Here is a 21,682-nt window from a genome sequence, read left to right as displayed (position 1 = left end):
AGCTTTTTTCATTGCCGACTTGTACATTCTGTTAAGTTTGTATTAGGGAAGTTTGTCTTAAGTAATATTTGTTTTGTGCCTGATGCGTTGCAATTTGTTGTTTATCTTTTTAAGTTCTGCATTAATTCAATGTGCTTGTTTTCTTTTGCCCTGTTTGGTTGTTCTTAGTGCTATGCCACTCCACTCTACAACACTATAATCTATTCTTCACCATTTCACTCTATGATACTCCACGCCACTCACTTTTAGACATGCTACGCTGGTGTAAAACATGGCTAAAACACATGTGGCTTTGTGTTATGATGTGCTTGTAATTTGATTTATGCCTCTGATAATGCTCTGTAAACATTCCACTGTTGTTATTGTGTTGGAATGTTGGCAGAAGCATTCCAGTGGTCAGTTAGGAGATAGCAGGACCGTGGTGGACAGGCGGTGATTGTTACTGGAGATTTGAACAATAAACTTGAAGTTTAATACCTACCTCAAACTGTGTTCGAGTTACAACACAATTTATCAACGAGCAGCCAATCACCACTGCTGCAGCAATCACTGAGTGAATGCTGATGATTTCACAAATGACTGTACTAGACCACAGGTGATGTGTAGCGCATTCTCTTGGAATGACATGAAGAGAGTTGTGTGGAAATTGCCGGGGTTCAGACACATAGTCAGTAAAAAGTAAGTTATATGCAAGCGTTGATTGCACAGCACAAGCAGCATGCCCAACAGTCAATAAAACAAAGAACAAACGGTTAGCAGCCATTTTGGAACAGGAGAGGGCTGTGCAGCAGAGGCAGTAAGCCCTATCGACCCAAGAAAAAACTGTCAAACATTTGCCTGCCATTTTTAACAGGGCTTTACTGATATTAAACATGCACGACCGACACCAGAATACATGTCAAAACAAAAAATGTGGCAGCAATTTTAAAACATTGGGATGGATTCAATTTACTTTAAGGCAACACAGGGGTTGATCACTAAAAGCGATTACTCAGAAGGAAGTGTTCATACCCCTGAAGTTGTTGTTTGCCTTTCAGCGGTGATAGGCACAGTAAGGACTACCAAGGTACACCAAGGGAATACCTTCTACAAATGCATAAAATAGACAAAGGTGATGTAGAAAAATCTTGTAAGTTAAAGAATGGATGTTGTGTTTCGAGAAACAGCACAGTGAACTAGTCCCTACTTTCAATGATTTGCACAGTGAAAGAGTTTTTGAAAGAGTCCTTTCTTTGAATATGAATAGTTAATGAAACACAGCAAACCTTTAACCATTGGGGCGGAATATATCATTGCCAATAATATAACACTTGCAATTTGTTTTGGTACATTTTCAAAACCAAACACTCACTGGGTCTTAAACTATTGGTAGTAAATTATAAAAATTTGTGGGGATATTTGTACAAGTTAAACATGTAGGCGGTAAGTACACCATCACCTTTTCTCGAAACTCCAGGACTTTTGCCAATTCAGTGGGAGCAGTAGAATGACACATTTTAAATGTATTATTGGCAATTGGTGTTTAAGGATTTAGGCCTGAAAAAAATAACTATTTTCTTTTACATTAATTGGTGTTTGAAAGGAGAGACATTTTGTAACATCTTCCTGATTTAATATTGAGAATGAGGAAGAGCTAGATGAATACCAGGAGGTTGTGAAAAAGTTGGAAAACCGGTTAGACATACAGCTGAGTATAGTAGTGTTAGGACATACATTGTTTAAATGGATACAGACAAAGTGAAATTGTAGCTATGTATATTAGTGCTCTATGAAGACTAAGGGGGTCATTAGGATGGCGGGCGGACTTTGCCCGCCCGCCATCCTCGTGGTAATAGAGACCGCCCGCCATAAGGGCGGGGGTCCCGTGGGGGGTATTAGGATGTGCCTGCCACAGTGGCGGGCACATCCTGCATGTTAAGCATTGTGGCGGGCGGTGCTCTCAGCACTGCCCGCCACAGTGCATAAAAAGCACTTTTGCATTTGCATAATCTAAGCGGCAGGCACCGTGCGGTGCCTGCCGCTTTGATTATGCAAATGCAGGGGGGTACCACAGGTACCCCCCGTGTGCACCCCCCTACTCTCCATCACTCTGGGGGCCCGCAGGGGGCCCCCAGAGTGAAGTCCGCATGCCTTTCCGTGGCGGCATTGCCGCCACGGAAAGGCATTGAAAAATGCCTATCATAACATGGGTGGCGATGTCTGATAGACACCGCCACCATATTATTCCTTTTACGTCCTGGCTACAAGGCGACGGGAAGCGGAAAAGCGGCGGACGTCCCCCCCCCGCCATACTAAAATGGCAGGGGGGAAATCAAGAGTGGATGTCGGGCGGATTGCCTCCGCCAGCCTGGCGGGGGCAATCCGCCCGACATCATAATGGGCCCCCAAGTTTGCAGTGTTAGTTTGAAAATTTCAATTATCAATTGATTAGGGATCAATTCATTGGTCCTGTTTAGATAGATATAGTCAATAAAAACTATTGACAATGGGCAATCCTTCACTAGAGGATGTGATAAAGGTAGCAAAGAGTATTGAAATGTCTAAGAATTTGATAAAAGAACTGAATGGGAGTCAAAAACAAGTTGTGGGGGGTTCAAGGGATGATGTCAACAAAGACAGAAGGAAAGACTTTTTTACACAGCGCAATATATGCTTTAGGTGTGTTAATTCACCCCATTCAAAGAATGGGAAACCATGTCCATCAAGGAATGTTACTTGGTACAATTGTTCAAAATTAGGACATTTTGCAGAAGTTTGTCAAGGCAATCATAAGGTGACAAGAAAGATAGTTACTGTGACAGAAGAAGATGTTCAGGAGATACATAATGATCGATTACACCAGGAATTAGAAGATATGGTTTTGGTTTTGAGGTGAGAAGTAGAAATCCATCAGATTTTATTGATCCATATGTGGATATTGATGTAGGAGGTAACATTTTATATTTGCTGTTTGATTCTGGAGCCAGAATCACCATGATTACCTGGGAACTCTTTGTTAAAAAAGTGGGGTACAAGGGAGCGGTACCCTCCAGATAGAGCTCCTGTTTCATACAATGGGAGAAGATTAAAATTGGAAGGGTACACTGAAGACATTTAGAGTTTAAAAGATGGAGGATTCAAGGAATTATTTATGTAGCCCGAAGAAGTATTAACTATCTAGGTTGGTTCCAACAAGGGTAACTTGGCCTGGTATTGAAACAAGGCACAAGAGATCAAGTCATGGTGTTCAAGGATGCTTCGGTGGAGGAGGAGTCTGCCATGATGGTTCCTAAAGTTTTTACAAATGAGCTTGGCAAAATAGTCGATTTTAATCAAAAGATCAAGGAGGGAGCATTACCAATGAAGTATAAAGTGAGAAATGTTCGATTCAGTTTAACTGATAGAAGAGTTGCAGTTGATGTTAGACAAGGTAGTAATCAAACTGGTAGAATCTACATTTTGGTTGTGCCGGTTAGTGATAGTTGGAAGTCTTGTTTTGTTTTTTTCTCTTGAAGAACCTTTTTCGATAAGATGTTGCTGAGTGCTCAACGGTAAAGTATTGGCTCTGCTCAGAAGTAAGCGAGAACTGTAAAAGAGTGAGTACTTGCCCTCATCACTTTGAAAACTTACATCTTCGTCTAACACCAGGTTTAACAGGTTGAGTTGTCATGCGCGGCCGGCACAGGTAAGAGCGGTGGGGAGGTGGGGTGTGACGGGCAGAAAGGAAGTCAACAGACGATGCGATAGGTCAAATAAAATAATTAATAAATAAAACCACTTACTTTGCGCTCGCCGGTAAGTGGTTTTATTTATTTTTCTTTTTTATTTGACCTATCCCGTCATCTGTTGACTTCCATCCCACCAGCCACGCCCCACCTCTCTTACCTGTGCTGGCTGCGCCAGTATATACTGTCTTCTTCCTCAGAGCTCACGCACCTCAACGCAAGTCTCACTTTCTTGAGACGCTCGAAGCCCTGCACTGATTGCATCAGCCTGTTAACTGCTTAATCAAAGCCTAGAAATGGTAAATTACATAAATGGTCTGAGATTGCAGTTAGTAGAGAAATGGTTTCCTTTGTCACAATCACGTCGAAAGTAGGAAATTATCTGCAGCCTTGTATGAAATGTCAGCACTTACGAGCCCTTGATTTTTCATTCACAGCTCTGTCTGTCTTCTGCCATTTCAGTCCAGAAGAAACTGCATTCACGGCGAAGAATAAACATGTAGTGCAGCAACTTCATCTAAAAGCTTTACAATAAAGTTATGTGTGATATTTGCTAGGCACAAACACATACACACACCAGGGAGTATGTGCAAAATGTCGCCTCGACAGCCATGTCATGCCAAGGAGTATTTCAGCGGGAGCAGGTGAAATAGCAGACAAAACGTACAGGGATCGGTGTGGAATTAACAATGCACACGTTATTCCCCAAAACCTCTGAATGGGGAATATTTTTGTCCGTCACCCGGAGTTACCGATGCCCATTTATATCTTTTAGTGCCAAACTTGTGCTGGTCCCTTGTTGGTAAAGAAACTCCCACTCCAAAAGGGTTCAGTGACAGGGACCTGCGAGTAAGAGGTTCACACTTACAGGTAAATGTTTCTAAAACAGTGGAGTTAAAAAGAAAAACCGTCCTCAGTTCAACTCTAAAAAACATCCCTGACTGGGTCGGATAGGATCCCAGGTTCTGCTGATGTCTCTGAATGATTAATGTGTCTGGGTCTGAGCTGACCACATCCCATAGGCTTCTGGAAGAATTGCAGGGCTGCAGGCCAGTCTGTCACACGTTGCACAGTTACATCAACAAGATGATAGATGCGAGACAGAGATAATCACCTGTCTGAACAAGGCATCTGCCTCCTAGAGACTTGTGGGTCTAGGAAAGAGTCTATCATATATTACCTCGCAGTATCTGGACGATCAGTGGTGCTGTGGCTGCCAGTAACATTTCAATTCAATGCTTCCAGGTGGCAAGGTAGAGCTGGGACTCAGCGAATTACTTCTCACCACACAGGGGTACTGGCTAAGAATACATAGCCCTGATGAACATGAGGTGAATATAGTAGCCACCATAGGCAAGGGAATATCCATAGGCACACCCAAATCACAAGTTAGAAGAACCGCAGTGCATTCATCCTTCGAGTTGCCATTGGGGTATTTCACAGCACAAAGAGGCTGCTCTTGGAAGCTTGCATTCAATGACTAGGTGCTCTTCATATTCACTTCCGATATAAGCACACATCCTCCTCAGAAGATCACATGCAGCATGTCCTCGTCTGACATGTTCATTCCGGTATTTATAGCCCAGTTGCTACATGCTTATGAACATATCTTAAGTTTATGTCGACCAGCAGGACATGGCACAACCCTCTGCTGACTGAGATCTAACGTGGAGGCTAAACTGATGGATGCCACAAACACCTTTGATAAGGAACAAACATTGGCAAGCCCAACACGATTGGTGTTATCTGCCAGCCGCTTGACTTTGTCAATGTATGTTTAATGTTGCCAGGGCTTTAACAAGCACTAATTCCCATAGTAAACCCTAGCACTGAAAAGAACTACTTTGTGTGTGGATGTACACCTTGTGAAAGAGCCAAATGCTGTCACTCACAGGGTTGCTAAAAGTGAGCTGCTCCTGCTGTATGCTATATGGGACGAAGAAAAGTATGAATGCCACAACAATAAACCAGCGGCTGACGAGCGCTGGCTAATAGCCCTCATAAGTGAGTATATCATTGCCTCAGACAGATGATGGACGGTATCTGTTTGTTTTAAGGTTATATATGTCAGAAAGCCAAAAATCCATCCAGCATGGGTCTGATTTTAAGAAATTGACCAAAACAGAGAAAAACAGTTGGAGTTTCAGATACTAACTACTAAGACAGAGGGATCACCAAATATTAAGGAACCAAACAGTACACTTATGTAGAGGTTTTACCATAATGTAGCATAATAATAAAAAAAAAGCCAGTAATCGGAAATAGCCAGCAAGAATGCTAAACATGAGGAATTTGAAGAAAATCTACAACTAAAAATAACCCAATGCTAAACAGTTGGTCTGCAGTCTGATGTGATGTCTTGTTTCTAATTGGTGTGCAGAGACCCATCAGAGAGAAGTCCAGATTTGTCCTGATGTGAAAGGCAGCCGCTTGAAGCAGCACCAACATCAATGCAACTGCTCTTTTGGGTCTGGACTAGAGACACAACTTTTGGAAACACAACAAAAAACCAAAAGAAATAAAAGAACAGAATGTGAACAAAAAGGAACTTTGGGTGAACCGCCAGGCAGCCTTCTTTGGCGTTTAGTGTGTCATTCCATGACTCATTTAACTTACGTGCCAAAACCAGATATTTTAATGGTCGGTGGCCTCTGTATCCGCACAGAGCTGAGAACTACACCACAGCCTCACATATAGCAACCGTATGTGGAGCTGCTGTGGACAGATGTAAACCCATGCACATGGTGTGTGGAAGATCATCATTTCTGGTTATGTTTTCTAATAGAAACCTTATAAATACACAGTAGGGAAAAACAACATTGTAGGGACTTTGAGAACTGCAACAATGATGGTTCTCTACAGAGAAAGATTTCCAGAGGTTGGCAGGAATCACCAAAAAGGCTCTTTCACACATCCTAACAAAGTGGCTCTAATGCTATATTTGCTAATCTCAGGGTTTTATGTCACATTCATCACTTAATCCACTCACCCTGGCTTTTCTGGACAGATCAATTATCAGTAGGATGTCATCTATGTACATGTGGGATCAGCTCCTCAATGCACACAGAAAGGCTGACAGTCGAAGAGGTGCAGGGCAGCAGCATTAACTGAAATGAAGAGAGGAAAAGTGAACGCTCTAGGACACAACCTTCACAGCCACTGTTGCAGAATTCTTCAAGCAGGAGGTGGTGGTCAAAGCTGTCAAACGTTTCTGAGAGGCGCAGCAAGAGAAGCACCTAAATCCGGACCCATCAAAAGTCAACCAGTGTTGACAGTTCCACAAGCTCATTGTTGAGGTCTGGTCTAAAGCCTGCTCGAGTGCCATCAAATGACACTGTCCAGCTCGAAGCACCATCCGGCCAGTGCGTTCATCACCCTTTCTTCTCACCTGGTAGCTTGCTTATTCTTCCAAGCAGCGGTGATGGATTTGGAGGTGTGGCACTGTGATTGCGCAGGACTCTCTGGAAGGTGCTCCTCACTTTGGATCTCTACCTCTCGCCCTGTCATTGCCTCTAGCGGCAGACCAGATACAGACTGTGTCACTTCCTCCATTTTTACAGAGAGCAACAACAGTTAATGCTGGTGAGTGGGTGCTCAGGGCAGTGCTAGAAGGGTGTCTTCCACCATGTGCAGTATGGAAAGTATAGTGCCAGGTGGAACTGCAATGCTGCATCTGGATTCGTTTTTTCACTTTTTAAATTGAGTCTAGGAGATGAGGCACTATGCACAGAGAATACTCTTAAGATCTGGAAGGGAAGTATTCAGGCTTCATTCACATGTATGTAAAGTTACTTACCTGTTGTCTGGTCTCCTCTGCCTGTCATTTCTCCTTTTATTTTCTTTATGTATTTTGGATTTTTGAAAATACACTAACCTCCATGTGATGGCCTCAAAGTGTTTATGCCAGTTCCAGCCTTCTGCAGCTCCATGTTTCTGACTGCTGCAGCTACAGGTCATCTGATATCAGCAGTCTCAGTCCCCTTGCCTGCTACGGTCACAGACCAAATACCTGCTGAATTCCTAGCCCTGTTATTGGCAAGGCTCCTGTCAATTGCAGAATAGGTTTGCTTTTCTCGCAAACTTATAGGAAGCAGGAGTGGTTTGCACTCCCTCCCTATTTGCGCCTGAAGGCTTGACCTGCCTCTAGTGCCGGCCAAACCGTCATGTGCACTTGGCATGTTCTCCTTTCGGCTGTGTTGCACAGTCCCGCGGAGAACATGCCCAGCTTCCCCAGGCAGGGCGTAAGCGGCCAAACTGGCCGCTCAGACCAATCACAACGCTGCTCAGGCAGCATCGTGATTGTCTGGGAGAGTCCGGAAGCCTGGGTGCTTCTGGTGCTGCCAGCAGATGGAGGAGAGGAGTGCGGCAGCGGGAGAGGTGAACGACAGTGGCTGCAGCATCAGAGAAGGTACGTTTATTTTTAATTTTTATTTACACTGACACTCCCCGCCTCACCACTCCCAGTCAGAGGAAGCTGCCACTGCACAATTCTCATGTATTTTACTCTAATGGGTTTTTATGTCTTAACTAGAACACCGTAGATCCTAGCAGGTCTAGCACCAGTAGGCCTCAGCCCGGTCATCTGACGGCAACTTTGGGGAACGACTCCTTTGTGCTTTCTCTCCATCCTTTCTGTGCGTTAGCCCTGCCCGTTCCTTTGGAGTTTCTGTCTTGTGACCGCAGCCTCCAGTTGTGCTCCGCTTCACTGCCTGCCACCGCTGGTATTGATGTGACTAGTGATAAGGAATTGACAGGTGAGGAAAACTGAAGCTACCGAAGAGAGAAGCACACAGCACCCAACCACCCTATTCCTACCTCTCCAGGTGTGCATGTAAGAAGAGGGGGTTCACTACTAAGCAGTACTTTAAGTTGCTGAGCTGAAAAGCATGCAGGGATAGGGCTTAGTGCCCACACCGCCATCGCTCGCTCCACTTGTACCCAATACATTCACAACCAAGAAGACTCATGAGACATAATTGTGGGAAAACGGTGGTGCAGGTTTATTTGCATACAAATAGCAGATAGGTGGGTCATCTTACAGGCGATCCAAGACGGCAGCCCCTCGCTGACCCGCCTGCCTAATTAGCCAATTTGCACGGTAAGTCGATGCTCTTGACGGTGCAATACTTTTAATAGTTATCTCGTTTACTCCCGCCCCCCCTGTCGGGGCGGAGCGATGAGGCACACCCCCGGTCGGTTTAGGCCCCCCGACCGCCCAAAGGACTAACGGGGCGCCGACGTTGTTTCCTGGAACCCCCTCGGCTCCAGGTTCTTGGCTCGGGCACCCCTACTGTGCCAGGCAGAGGTATTGCTGTCTCCTTCTGCCGCAGAGGTACCCTTACTGTCCATCTGCTTCCAGATCGCCCTGTGACTCCGCCTGCAACACAAAACAGACCATTAATTGTTCACACCAACCTGCTGCTCTGCCGCTGGGTCTGGGCCAGGGCGGGAACAGCGCAGAGTAGTCCAGGGAAACGCGGCGGAAAAGAGGAAGTACAGAACCAGGCTGGCCTAGATAAAGGCCCTAGGACCGCCCACCACCTTACATGCTCGTCCTGCATTGGCCACCCCCTAAAGGGGGCGGCACCCTGACTGTCGCGCTGATGACGTTTTGTTCGCGAGGCATGTGTCACTAAGACGCTGTCTCGCGTTATCTCCCCTTCGCGTCGCGCGGCCAGCGGCATAGTGCCCACACCGCCATCGCTCGCTCCACTTGTACCCAATACATTCACAACCAAGAAGACTCATGAGACATAATTGTGGGAAAACGGTGGTGCAGGTTTATTTGCATACAAATAGCAGATAGGTGGGTCATCTTACAGGCGATCCAAGACGGCAGCCCCTCGCTGACCCGCCTGCCTAATTAGCCAATTTGCACGGTAAGTCGATGCTCTTGACGGTGCAATACTTTTAATAGTTATCTCGTTTACTCCCGCCCCCCCTGTCGGGGCGGAGCGATGAGGCACACCCCCGGTCGGTTTAGGCCCCCCGACCGCCCGAAGGACTAACGGGGCGCCGACGTTGTTTCCTGGAACCCCCTCGGCTCCAGGTTCTTGGCTCGGGCACCCCTACTGTGCCAGGCAGAGGTATTGCTGTCTTCTTCTGCCGCAGAGGTACCCTTACTGTCCATCTGCTTCCAGATCGCCCTGTACTCCGCCACAGCTCTGGAGGAGGCCCCCGTCGATGACAGAGCCCCCCACCCACTTAGCTACTTCATTTCGCTCTCTGTCGCTCCACTTATACTTCCGAGAGGGACATGTTCACCCCAACCCAGACAAGTGTACCCAACCTAAGGGCCGTTGTAACCCTTAATTACCCCTTATGCAGCTGCTAGAGCCTGACAGTGACCATTGCATTTGGGTGATTGAATTAGTCTCTCCTCCCTACTAAGCCTTTAGGTACACCTCTATCATAGTTCCCATTCACCACACCGCTATGGAGATCTTGTACGGTTCCTAGGACACGCCCCTAGTTGTAACGCCGCACCTCTGATGGGGATTGCTAAGGTACGGTTCTCAGGCCACACCCTTAGCTACAAAACCACACCTCTTAATGAGATTCCTCGGCGGTCAGTTGTTTCGTCTGATATTTGTCCCAACAAAGTAGGGCTTGTGAAAGACCTGTCCCGTGCTGCAATAATCATGACCGTGCATGTCCTGGCAACTCACTGCAAGGTTTTACCTCATGTGACTTAACGTCTGCTTTTAGCAAGAGTTGACCTCGAGCAATGAAAGACTGCCTCATTCAGGATGACGTGCTTGTTAACCCTGCATTGCATAATGATTTTTATCGTGGGCCAGGACAGGGGGCTGTGCCGCCTGCTCAAGCACTTGGTGTTCAGAATCTTTACTATCATCTTTGAATATATGTGCATAAAACCAATTCCTTCTCCGTAAGGGGCTGGTAGCCAGAAGGTGGCGATAGTGAGCCATTGCAGTTGTACATTAGCCTTGTCGGAAATGTATTGCTTCCTTGATGAAACATGCTCATGGGCGGTTTCGACTGGCGTCCTAATGACAGTTCTAATTTGCCATAATTACAGCTCTGCCTGAGCCTGACCTGCTACATAACGTACCAATCACTGTGCCTAGATGTCACCTACTGCACACTCTGCCATGTATGTCCCACCAGCTTGCTCCTAATGGATGCATTCTCAATGTATACATAAACTCGTGCTTTCAGTGGCATTGGACCCGGACTAAAATCAGGGCAAAATATACTTTAAGGAGGAGTGCTATCTCGGACTGCTGCCCGTTTGGTTGAATGACATTGCATTAACATGTCAAAACGTCCGTGGTGTACACCTGAAGTGTTGTGGGTTACTGCCTAATCCTGCCGTGCCTTTTAGGATACATGTGCTAGTTTAGACACATTTGGATTTGTGCTTGCATTTAACCTCGTGCCCAAGCCTTGTGGTGATTGCAAGATAAGTGCTTTTATCTAATTAATTGGTTCCAGACATCTGCCCATTCCCCACTCCTTCGTCCCTGCTGCCCTCGCTCTGGACTGAATAGAGATCACCGCTGTGCCTATCTAGTAGGATCAATGACCCCCATTAGTGGTAATTTAAACCAAGTTATACGTAGGTATTTTTGACTACTGATTAATACAAAACGATACTGGAGTTTCCTTTCAGGATACCTGCGTTTGTCAGTTGCAAGAGAAAACTCTCAAACTGTGGCGCTTTGCAAACTGCCTGAAGATTCCTAGAAGACGGCAAGGCAACAAATGACCATAAACATGATTCTCTCGAGTGCATTTGTATAGGACTGAAGGAACGCCGAAAAATGTCTCCAATGGGTAAGTTAACTTTACACATTACCTTTAAGTTTGCCAAGCTACCACTGGGTGAACACAGGTTAATTGAGGGTTCGCGTCTGGAAGGACCCAACGAAGATGGTCACACTGGGCACCACCAATTCTAAAGCTGGTCCTGATGTGTTTCCTCACACATTATCTACGGCAATCTCTGAGACCACCAAGACAGTACAATTCTCGAGCTGTGGTGGTTAGTTAAGGTAATAATTAAATTGAAACCACCCCTTCATGGATAATCATGTCTGGTCCCCCAAGCTGTGCGGTCCAATGGTTTCCTAAATTAGAGGCTGCAATTGCCGGTGAATTTCCTCTCTGGACACACGTTTTGTGCATACTTACGCAGGAGCGGCTACACATTCAAGCATTATACTTGAGAATAGAGCTACACTTTAATTTGACAGGGAAGGGGTTGTTAGAAAAATTAAATCTGGTAAGAAGGTTACCATAGCCCATAACTTACAATGTTTACCCCCACCTGATCTGAAGTGCCTTCCATTGAAAGAGGTGTCCTGTCATGTGCTTGGGAGTGTATCGCACCGTATGTACATATTGGGTAAAATATGCATTCACCAAACAGATCGCAACCTTTGCTATCACTATGCCATAGCAGTGACCTCATTGTAATGAATAATTACTTACCTCTGCAAGTGTCCTGCAGAGTATTCGTGCAATAACGCGTGCACCCGGTATAAGTTAGCGGCACCGCTGCGCCGGTAAGCATCTCGTACTGAGCAACCGTGGGTCACCCAGGAATTGTTATCAGAGCATACACCTTGTATAGCGCCCGTTCACTTCACCTAATCCTAGCCCCCTGATCTCAGTTCGCCCTTTCACCTCCTGTTCACGCCCGGCGCAGTCACGTGATTCCCTGCGTTCTCTAAAGGCACTCACGTATTTATTTATAGCTTGGCATCTGAGTCCGTTCTACTGTCAGTGAAATCAGTGACCTCGTACATATGGCGATCGCATTGTGCATAAGCTTTATATGGGGTGAGCGACGTTGTACATAGCATTATAATTGAGGAAAGTGACAGGGGGTGAGCGACCGTGTACATAGCATTATAATTGAGGAAAGTGACAGCTCCATCCTTTGGACAAAGCGAAGGCCGGAACATTGCAGCATTCAGACTTCACCCCTTAAATTGCTACCATCCATTGCTCGGGAAGCTAAACCCCCACTCCCTCGAGATTTCCATTTCTTACGCAAGTCCCAGCAACAGAATTTAAACACGCACGCAAACATCGAGACAAACGCATGTAGCCAAGCACGTGCACTAATATTTTCGGGGAACGATAGGATATTTCATCTTCTGGCCATTTCCTGCCGTTGTCGGCGCGGTGGCATACCAGCACCGAGCTTTGGGTACTGTGCCCGCTCACAGATAGCGCCGTATCAGAACCTTTCACACACCGTGTTTGGCCGCGCGGCAGAGAAGCGTGCCTGTTAAAAGTCATTTACCTACTGCACAGGCTGTCATGGCCATCTTTCTTCCAATGAGCAGCATTGCAACAAACTGAAATTTACCATGCATTACTGAATCGCCATGTACATTGCGTATGGCAACTTGGCACTACAATCATGTCATTATTGCATTTCAAATTAAATACTCCCTCTCAAGGGATGGACTACATGGATACTTGCCTCTCATCCCTAGAACTGGGAATGGCTATACGTCTACACCACTTTCGCTTAAAAGAATAACATAACTAAATATATGTGTAGTATTGTTCGATAGAGTGCTGAACATAAGCGTAAAGGGCTAAGGTTGGTTAACCAGATGTGGGAGACTCAGGGTACCAATACCACTGCGAGGAACAAGCTGCTAGGATATATTAGGCCCCAGCACGTTTAACAATGAAAAGAAGGGTTTCGAATGCTGATTGTCATGTGGGTACTAGGGAATAAAATAGATTGTCAGAAAGAGGCAAAGCTTCCTTGCTAATTCCGAGCTGTAACCTTTTGAGCCCGCAAGTGTATATATATGAATTTACTGAAAGCGGCATAATGTTTATATTGTGTTACGAAATCATCTTTCTTTGTCCATATTCTACATGAAAGTAGTGGCTGAAAGCGGGTCTACTACAAGAAATCACGTTTGGATCTACATACATGTTGGTAAGTTAAACGTAAAATTGCAAAAAGGAAAAGCAAGAATCAGAAGTATATACAATGTATCAAATGGCTTAGTAGATACAGGATCCAGAGATATATATATATATATATATATATTTGCAGAAAAAATAGTCAAGCTGAGAGCCCCAGGTCTATTTTTTAAGGTATCAATTCAGCAACAGCAGTTTTACTTCTTTTTTGAAGGAGGTAGTCAAGTGGATCGATCTGGTTTCCAGAGGTATTGGGTTCCTTATTCTTGGGGCAAGGCAGGAGAAGGAGCAGTTTATAAGTTTTCCTTTTGTTGATCGTCTGTGACTTCAACAATAGAGAGTTTGTACTTCTTAGGGAACGACTCCCAACAGATAGTTAGCGTTTTGTTTGCAAGGCAGATGGGAGTGTTATGATGAAGAGCCTTATGCATGCAAGCTATCTTCAACTGAGTCTTTACTTCAAACGGGAGCCATTTTAGCTGTTTTTAATCTGTTGTAATGTGCTCACGTTTACTAGGAACCCATGATGAGCCTCACAACTGAGTTCCGAGTGGCCCTTAATGGAACCAGCCTAGCTTTGGGTAAATCTGCAAAAGTGGCACTCCCATAATCGAATTGGTAGTTGACTAGGGTCTAAACTATTACCAAAAGTAATCAGGGGGCAAGAAGGGTTCGATTTTCCTTTCAGTGGTAGCATGACACCCTCAACGGCGCTCTTCATTCGACCGCACTATACAACCAAGCTGAGCAAAAGGGGGTAGCATAATACATTATTACTCAAGGCGCTTGCAAACTTTAAGAGGGTCACTCATCGCTATACATTAAACTACCCATCACTAGGGATGAAGGCCAAAACAGAGACCAGTGGGCGGAGCTGCACTCACCATATGTGCAGGCTTTCAAGACATGCTACCCGGCCAGCTACCCTGGAGAGTATAACCCTAGGCCTGGGTCCGACTGGCTCACTTGCTGTATGTCTCTGGCGCCTGCCGTTCCCCACGCCGGAGAGAACCCCCCGCATTCCTTAAATACTACACATGTACATTTCCTTGCACAGCGCCCCGATGACATCGTTGTCTCCATGTTTCTCCCATCTTGCCCACGGATCCACCTCTAGGTGCCGAACAACCACTGCTAAAGTCTAACTGGCAACACTAATCAGACAAGATAGCACAGTATATGCAGCATAACACGCCCCGCTTCCCTGTGAATACACACGTGTCAGATCGGAACCATGCACATATGTGGTCCGTAAACGCTATGCACTTCTCTCCCGCAGGGACACGGACCCACACAGCTACACTTCCCCGGCGCATCACCGCAGACTCACCAGTGTAGCGCAACGATGTATCCAACGAAAACCCCACATCTCCCTCCGACAGACCAACTAGCAGGGCACCGCAAGCCGGATGTTGTGATGCTAATGTAGCCCTCACAGAAACCTGTTGTTCTGGAACGGCTTACATAGCTACAATGGCGATTCACAGATGGGTGGGACAGCCCAGTTAAACAGAGGTGAAAGGGCAAGACATTTCTTTTCAGGATTGCTAAGCGACCCTGAGCCCTCGTGTGGTGTGTTCTCACTATGCGAGCCTCTCGGATGCCTGCGGCCGGCCAGCTTCTGATTCCTTATCATAATAATTTGAAAATTGGCCACGGGTATCAATCATAAGGGCGCCGAAGCTAACGCGGCAGTCCCTGCTTCATATCACAACCCCGTCCCTCTGCACAAAAACCTCCTTTTATTGAGGCTAGTACTGAGGAGAACCTTACATGGAATCTGTACCCGGTTGTCGTCACATATCATCGTGCCCTGTGAAGATAACTACTGTAACAAATGGGGCTGCATGACAATGGACACTCATCAGAATCGAGTGTTTATACATGCAAAACGGGCTGTATCCAGAAAGCACTGCTATGTGACACCCGCAATACAGTGGAGGGATCTAGATGCTTGCAAATGCATTGTAAAATCCCTGGCGAGCTGGCGAAAATCTTCATTCATTCGGAAAGTATTGGCTAAAATTAAAGCAATCAGCCCGCCGTGCCCCCTTCCTCGAGAACCATCCCAGGTGGGGAGGGCAGTACATCGTCTCCAATCAAGGCGCATTGCAGGCTTGGACTCAAGGATTAGTCATTATAATACCATGATTTATCCTCCGTAACTAAGCTTTTGAATTGTAAGCTGTTCACTTTCCTTCAAATACAGCCTGCTGCCGAGGCCGGGATCAAACCCCTAACCCTTCCGTCACCAGTCTAACGCTCATCACAATGAGCTATTCCGGGCGCTCGAAGAAAAAACGGCTGGGTGCCGGTATTTAAGTTAAAATTCAATGCAACAACAAGGGGTTTGCACTCGCAACAACAGCCTATCATTTCTTTGGGGCCGCATACCACTGACCTATAGCCATTGCATAGTACATAGCTCGTCGGTATACACCACTGGATTTTAAGCTCTCGGACCTTTGGTAGACAGAACCCGCCCCTTCCCAGGATATCCCTACTTCCTATCCTCATAGGGGGACCCGACCGGGAGTGTCGCCTACCCACGTCCTCATTGAAACTTACTACTTCTGCCTCGCAGCGCCTGTGGCCGCCCTTGCTGTTGTGTGTGCTGGCGGTGGGATTTGCTCATACCGAGTGAGCCTAAGCATGTCGGTAGAACGCCCCCATTCGAAGGGGACAGCTCCGGGTTGTGCACCCGCGCTCGAACCCCTTACCCCTTTTTAACCACGGCTGTGCCGGCGGGTCTGTGGGTGCCTGGGCCTGGTGACTCCCGGCCGGAGAGCACGGTCATGCCAACCAAGGAACCAGCATGTGCTCCGACCCGCAGGCGACGGTGAGGGAGCCACACGGAGCAGGGCCATGTTGGCTCGCCCCGCGATCTCCGTGAAACCTGCTCCCAGCGCAAAACGCCATTATCAGTGTGCCGACGTGGGAATGGGCTCTACCGGGGCCGAAATGTGACTTGCAACTGAGCCTAAAACGCCCGATCCCCAGCGACTGTAGCTACGCCGCCGCCCCTCATGTCAGGAAAGCTAACGCACCGTCCGAGGCCTGCCGCCGACCGCGAGCGGCACCAGCTATCCCGTTTTCCCCCCACCCTCGATAGGAACCTAGTACAAACGGAGGGATGAGAGGGGATGCCGAATGACGCTATGCCCCCTCGCCCGCACCCTTACCAGGCATAACCCGCATGGAGGGATTGGGATCATAACTCCATTTTTTAACATCACACTCCCTCGCGACAGCATTTACAAAATGCACCTCGCACTTCACCCGCACATTGTCCCGCGCCCCGGACTCGCGTGGCACTGCGAGCACGCTCTCCCCACTCCCTCGAGCCCGTTCTCCTAATTATCCGCCCGCGCACTATGGCGCAGCCACCACTAACCCCCCCGTGGCAATCACCACTGGGGCCCCGTGCAACCTGGTCATGCCCAGGGACGAGGCCGTGGGGAGGCGAGATAGCGGCACATACCTAGCTTAACGACGACGCACGACGGCACTAGACAGCGCAGAGTAGTCCAGGGAAACGCGGCGGAAAAGAGGAAGTACAGAACCAGGCTGGCCTAGATAAAGGCCCTAGGACCGCCCACCACCTTACATGCTCGTCCTGCATTGGCCACCCCCTAAAGGGGGCGGCACCCTGACTGTCGCGCTGATGACGTTTTGTTCGCGAGGCATGTGTCACTAAGACGCTGTCTCGCGTTATCTCCCCTTCGCGTCGCGCGGCCAGCGGCATATTTGCCACCTTAAAAACCGAAGAGCAGAAAGAGGACACTGGTTTTCAGGAGTGGACTGTGTTGCACATGTCCTCATCAAGCCAATGCCTCAATGCCTAAGAGGTGCCAAAAGATAGAAGCAGCAGAGAAGAAAGATTCCGCTCTCTGGTGGTTTACTTACTAAGCAAGGAAGTCTGTGGAAATCATTAGTAAGGGGCCCCCTGCGGGGCTATGAAAATAAATCTACTTACACACACACAAACCACATATGGCCATTTGAGTCACGAAATCCTAAAATAGCCTAGACATGATATTGGCTTTGCCCCTACTTGAATCTTGGCATGTAATAAACAATTACAGGGTTTCGGTTACTAAATTAGAAAGTGTTTGAAAAATCATGTGTTTCCCCGTTTGTTTAAATGCATGGTGAAAAGCCTAAAATAAGATGTTATTGTATCCCTTATTCATATTTACTTAAACAAACAGCACACTGGATTTTACAGCATGATTTAACACCTGCAGACTTATCAACTGAGAGGCAAACAATTAAATAAATAATAGAACTCGTTACTTTTTGGACCTCTCTATATTTCACAGCAAATGGGAAAGAATAGAACACGCTTGACTTACAATTTGAATAAAAAATAGCCTAGATTAGTGGCACAGCTTAATTTTGGCTGCACCCTGACACATCACATATTTATGTGGATTTGTGAAGACTGACACTTATGATACTAATGTTGAAGATTTTTAGTAAACATGTAGTTCTCCCTCATAGCTATATGAATGTTTAAGATGTAACACACAGTTATAAATAACCATGATTTTAGTCCACATAATATTCTTTTATATGTACTAATTATAAATGTGCATGCACCTATATTCAAATGTCAAGTGGACTATAACCGTTGTGCTAACTTAGCAAAATTAGAGGCCTTAAGTTCCTGAGGTTCAATGTTTAAACTTCATGTAAGAATTGTTCTGCTTGCATGTTCTCTCCTCTGAAGGTTCAGATACAAGGTTTCATTAGTTAGTGAATGACAATGTTTATTTGAAGCGATAGTAAGGTACAGGAGGAAACTTTTAGCGAGAAGAAAACGTGTTAACGAAGTTGGAGACAAGTTCTCATGATGTACCCAATTAAAGGTGTAGGAGAATAGGTGAATGTTGCCAATTTCGATCAAGGAAGATAGAAATGTATTGGAAATCATGACGTTGGTTACCTTGAATACTTTGTGTGTTAATAGGTGTTGTATTGTCAGTTAGAGAGCAGAGACCCTTAGGATTTCAAGAGATACAGACCTCTTTGCTGTTCCTCTCACGGTTCACTGTGTGGCTTCATGCTAAACTCTCTTTAGACTTGGAGTACTTTATGAAGGACTCCATGATGCTGACACGTGTTCCTTGCTTCCCATAGCTTGATTAGGGTGACGTAGGTAGCCTTTCCTAGCCCTACCATTTTTCCTAGGTCCATGCGTAATGTGATACTCCAGTCCAGGTTTTACCTTTTAATTCTGGGATTGTAGAATTGTTTATTCCATTATAAAACTGGACTATATGTCCCAGAATTCAAATAACTAACCTGACTGGAGTAGCACATCATGCATGGTCCTGGGAAATTTGGCAGCTATGCTTATGAAGCCTGAAATTTGTCGACTTGTGCACTAGGCTCTAAAGCACAAGCAGCTCCCTTGGCCTCCTTGCTGGGCTGGGCTGGGCTGGGCTGGGAGTCCTTAGTCATTGCTCTACCTCCCCACCATTCTGAGACATGTGAATCCCAGTTTTCTGCGCCAGGAGAGTCCACCATAGTTATAATCACAACACTATACCTAGCCCTGGGCTTTCATATGATAAAGCAATGCATTCTGGGTGTTGTAGTTTTCGAGTATTTCTACTGAAATTACTATACAAAAACACCTGACAGCAATGATTTGAAATGTTAAAACCTCAGGACCAGAAATAGCATTTGTAATGACAATGAGTAGTTGGCACACTAGCTGTGTTATGTTATGTTATGTTAAAATTATTTATACCGCGCTCGGTCACCGGACGGTTTCATGGCGCTCATAACAAATGCGGAGGGCAGGAGTTACTCGAATGCTGACTGGAAGAGGAACGTCTTCAGCGTCCTACGGAAGCAATCGTAGGTAGGACAGTGTCGGAAAGAGGGCGGGAGGGAGTTCCAGAATTTAGGGGCCAGAAAAGAAAAACAGAGACCACCATGTTTTTTACGTTTGATTTTCGGGATAAGTAAAAGGTTGTGTGAGATGGAGCGTAGGTCTCTCGTGGGTACGTATCGCTTCAAACTAAAGGAGATGAAGGCAGGCGCTAGGTCGGAGAGTACTTTGAATATCGTGCAGCCAAGTTTGAAGGTGCAACGTTTAGCCACCGGGAGCCAATGCAGGCTCCACAACAGCGACGAGACGTGCTGATGTTTGGGCTGATGGTATACTAGGCGAGCTGCCTGATTTTGCACCAGCTGCAGCCTTTGGAGATGGTAAGCAGGAATTCCTACGTATAGAGTGTTGGCAAAGTCAATTCTAGACATAACAAGAGCCATGATGACAAGGATAAGTGCGTCTCTGGTGAGGAATCTGCTGATTTTACGTATCCTACGCAGATGGAAGAAGCAGGATGATGTGACAGCACTAATCTGAGGCCTCATGGATAGATCACCAGAGATGACTACGCCAAGACTCTTCACAGAATTGACGGGGCGAGGAGGAAGCCCTAGTGATGGGGGCCAGAAGCTGTCATTCCATGGGTTGGCAGACCCGCCCACCAGCCCAAGCTCAGTCTTGGTGGGGTTTAACTTGAGCTGGCTGTGATACATCCATTCCGATATGTCTAGCATGGTGGTTTGGAAGCTGGTACGGGAGGATAGGGAAGTATCAATGGGGAATATTAACTGCAAATCGTCCGCATAATTAAAGATTGTGGCAGAGGATTTGCGGAGGGAGACTATTAGGGGATGCATGTACAAATTAAATAACAAAGGGGATAGGGCAGAGCCCTGAGGGACTCCGCAGGACAGGGAAGAGTAGGAAGCAGAGAAGGTAGACAAGTGTACGGCCTGGGATCGCTTGTCCAAGAAGGATCTGACCCAGTCGAGAGCTACGCCCTGGATGCCGGCATTGTTGACACGGTCGATCAATATTGCATGATCGACTGTGTCAAAGGCCGCCGACAGGTCCAATAGGACAAGAGCTTGAGAGATGTTATTGTCGGCGCCCTTTCTCAAGGTGTCCATAACAACCACAATGATCACCTCAGTAGAATGGAGTGGGCGGAAACCGGCTTGTTTGGCATCCAGAAAAGACGAGCTCTCAATAAAGGCACTCAGACTGCGAGTGACGTAAGTCTCCAAAATCTTTCCTAGATAGGGGAGAAGGGCCTATAATTACTCAGGACCGTAGGGTCAGCATTAGGTTTTTTTAGGATCGGTATCACAACTGCCTGTTTGAAGGAGTCCGGAACCACTCCAGTAGCCAACGAGTTATTGAGTAGTGCCAGTGCAGGGTCAGGGCAGGCCAGAAAAATTTCTTTAAGGATTTGGGGGGGCAGCAGTCATTGGCGGAGCCGGAACTAACTTTGTGCAATAACGTATGAAACTCAGTTATAGAAATTGGGGGAAAGACATTCAGGTAATGGGGATTTCTGGGGGGTAAGGGAAGTGGAGAAGAAGATGAGGGCAGGGGAATATTATTTTTGATAGTGATAATTTTGTCCATAAAATAGGTATTAAGTGAATCGCACAGGGCCTGTGTGGGTTGGGGTTGAGGGGTAACACGGTCTGGGAGAGAGAGCTCATTCACTATGGTGAAGATGTCCTTTGCCTTAGAGGCAGACTCCAGGATTTTATGAGATAAATAGGTTGTCTTGGCCAGAAGGATGGATTTTTTGTAGGCTTTTAAATGGTCCACAAATTCAATTTTAAGTTGTTGATCATAGTTGCGTCGCCAGCGTCGCTCGGCCTGGCGAAGAGCTAGTTTGTCAAGTTTAAGTTGATCTGTAAACCACCGTTGGGCGTCGTGAGGGCGCATGGTTTTTATGGTTTTCAAAGGGGCAACAGTATTGCATGCAGACAACAGCCATTGTTCGAGAGAGGAAGCTTGGCGAGTCACCGAAGCAAAGAGCGAAGGTGCTGTGGATGCCAGTATGGAATGGAGTTCCATCAAATTGGCTCTCTTCCAGTTCCGGGCAGAGAAGTTGGTCGTGGGGGTGGGACGACTAGGGGTGGACAAGTTAGAGGAAAAGGAAATGAAACAATGATCTGACCAGGAGCAAGGAGTCACTGTGGGAGGCGAAATTTCGAGGTTGGCCGTCCAAACT

At 46.5% G+C, this 21,682-nt stretch overlaps 1 protein-coding gene across 2 annotated transcripts in view; it reads right to left on the bottom strand.

Annotated features, from left to right (window-relative positions):
• CRTAC1 (cartilage acidic protein 1) overlaps positions 1 to 21,682 on the bottom strand; it is a 1,573,434-nt gene that overhangs the window by 1,174,576 nt on the left and 377,176 nt on the right. The gene's annotated exons all lie outside the window — the stretch shown is intronic.

The sequence above is a fragment of the Lissotriton vulgaris genome, chromosome 5 (assembly GCF_964263255.1).
Source record: "Lissotriton vulgaris chromosome 5, aLisVul1.2, whole genome shotgun sequence".
Classification (NCBI taxonomy): domain Eukaryota; kingdom Metazoa; phylum Chordata; class Amphibia; order Caudata; family Salamandridae; genus Lissotriton; species Lissotriton vulgaris.
Note: the sequence above shows the minus strand (reverse complement) of the source record. Positions and strands in the feature narration are given on the sequence as shown.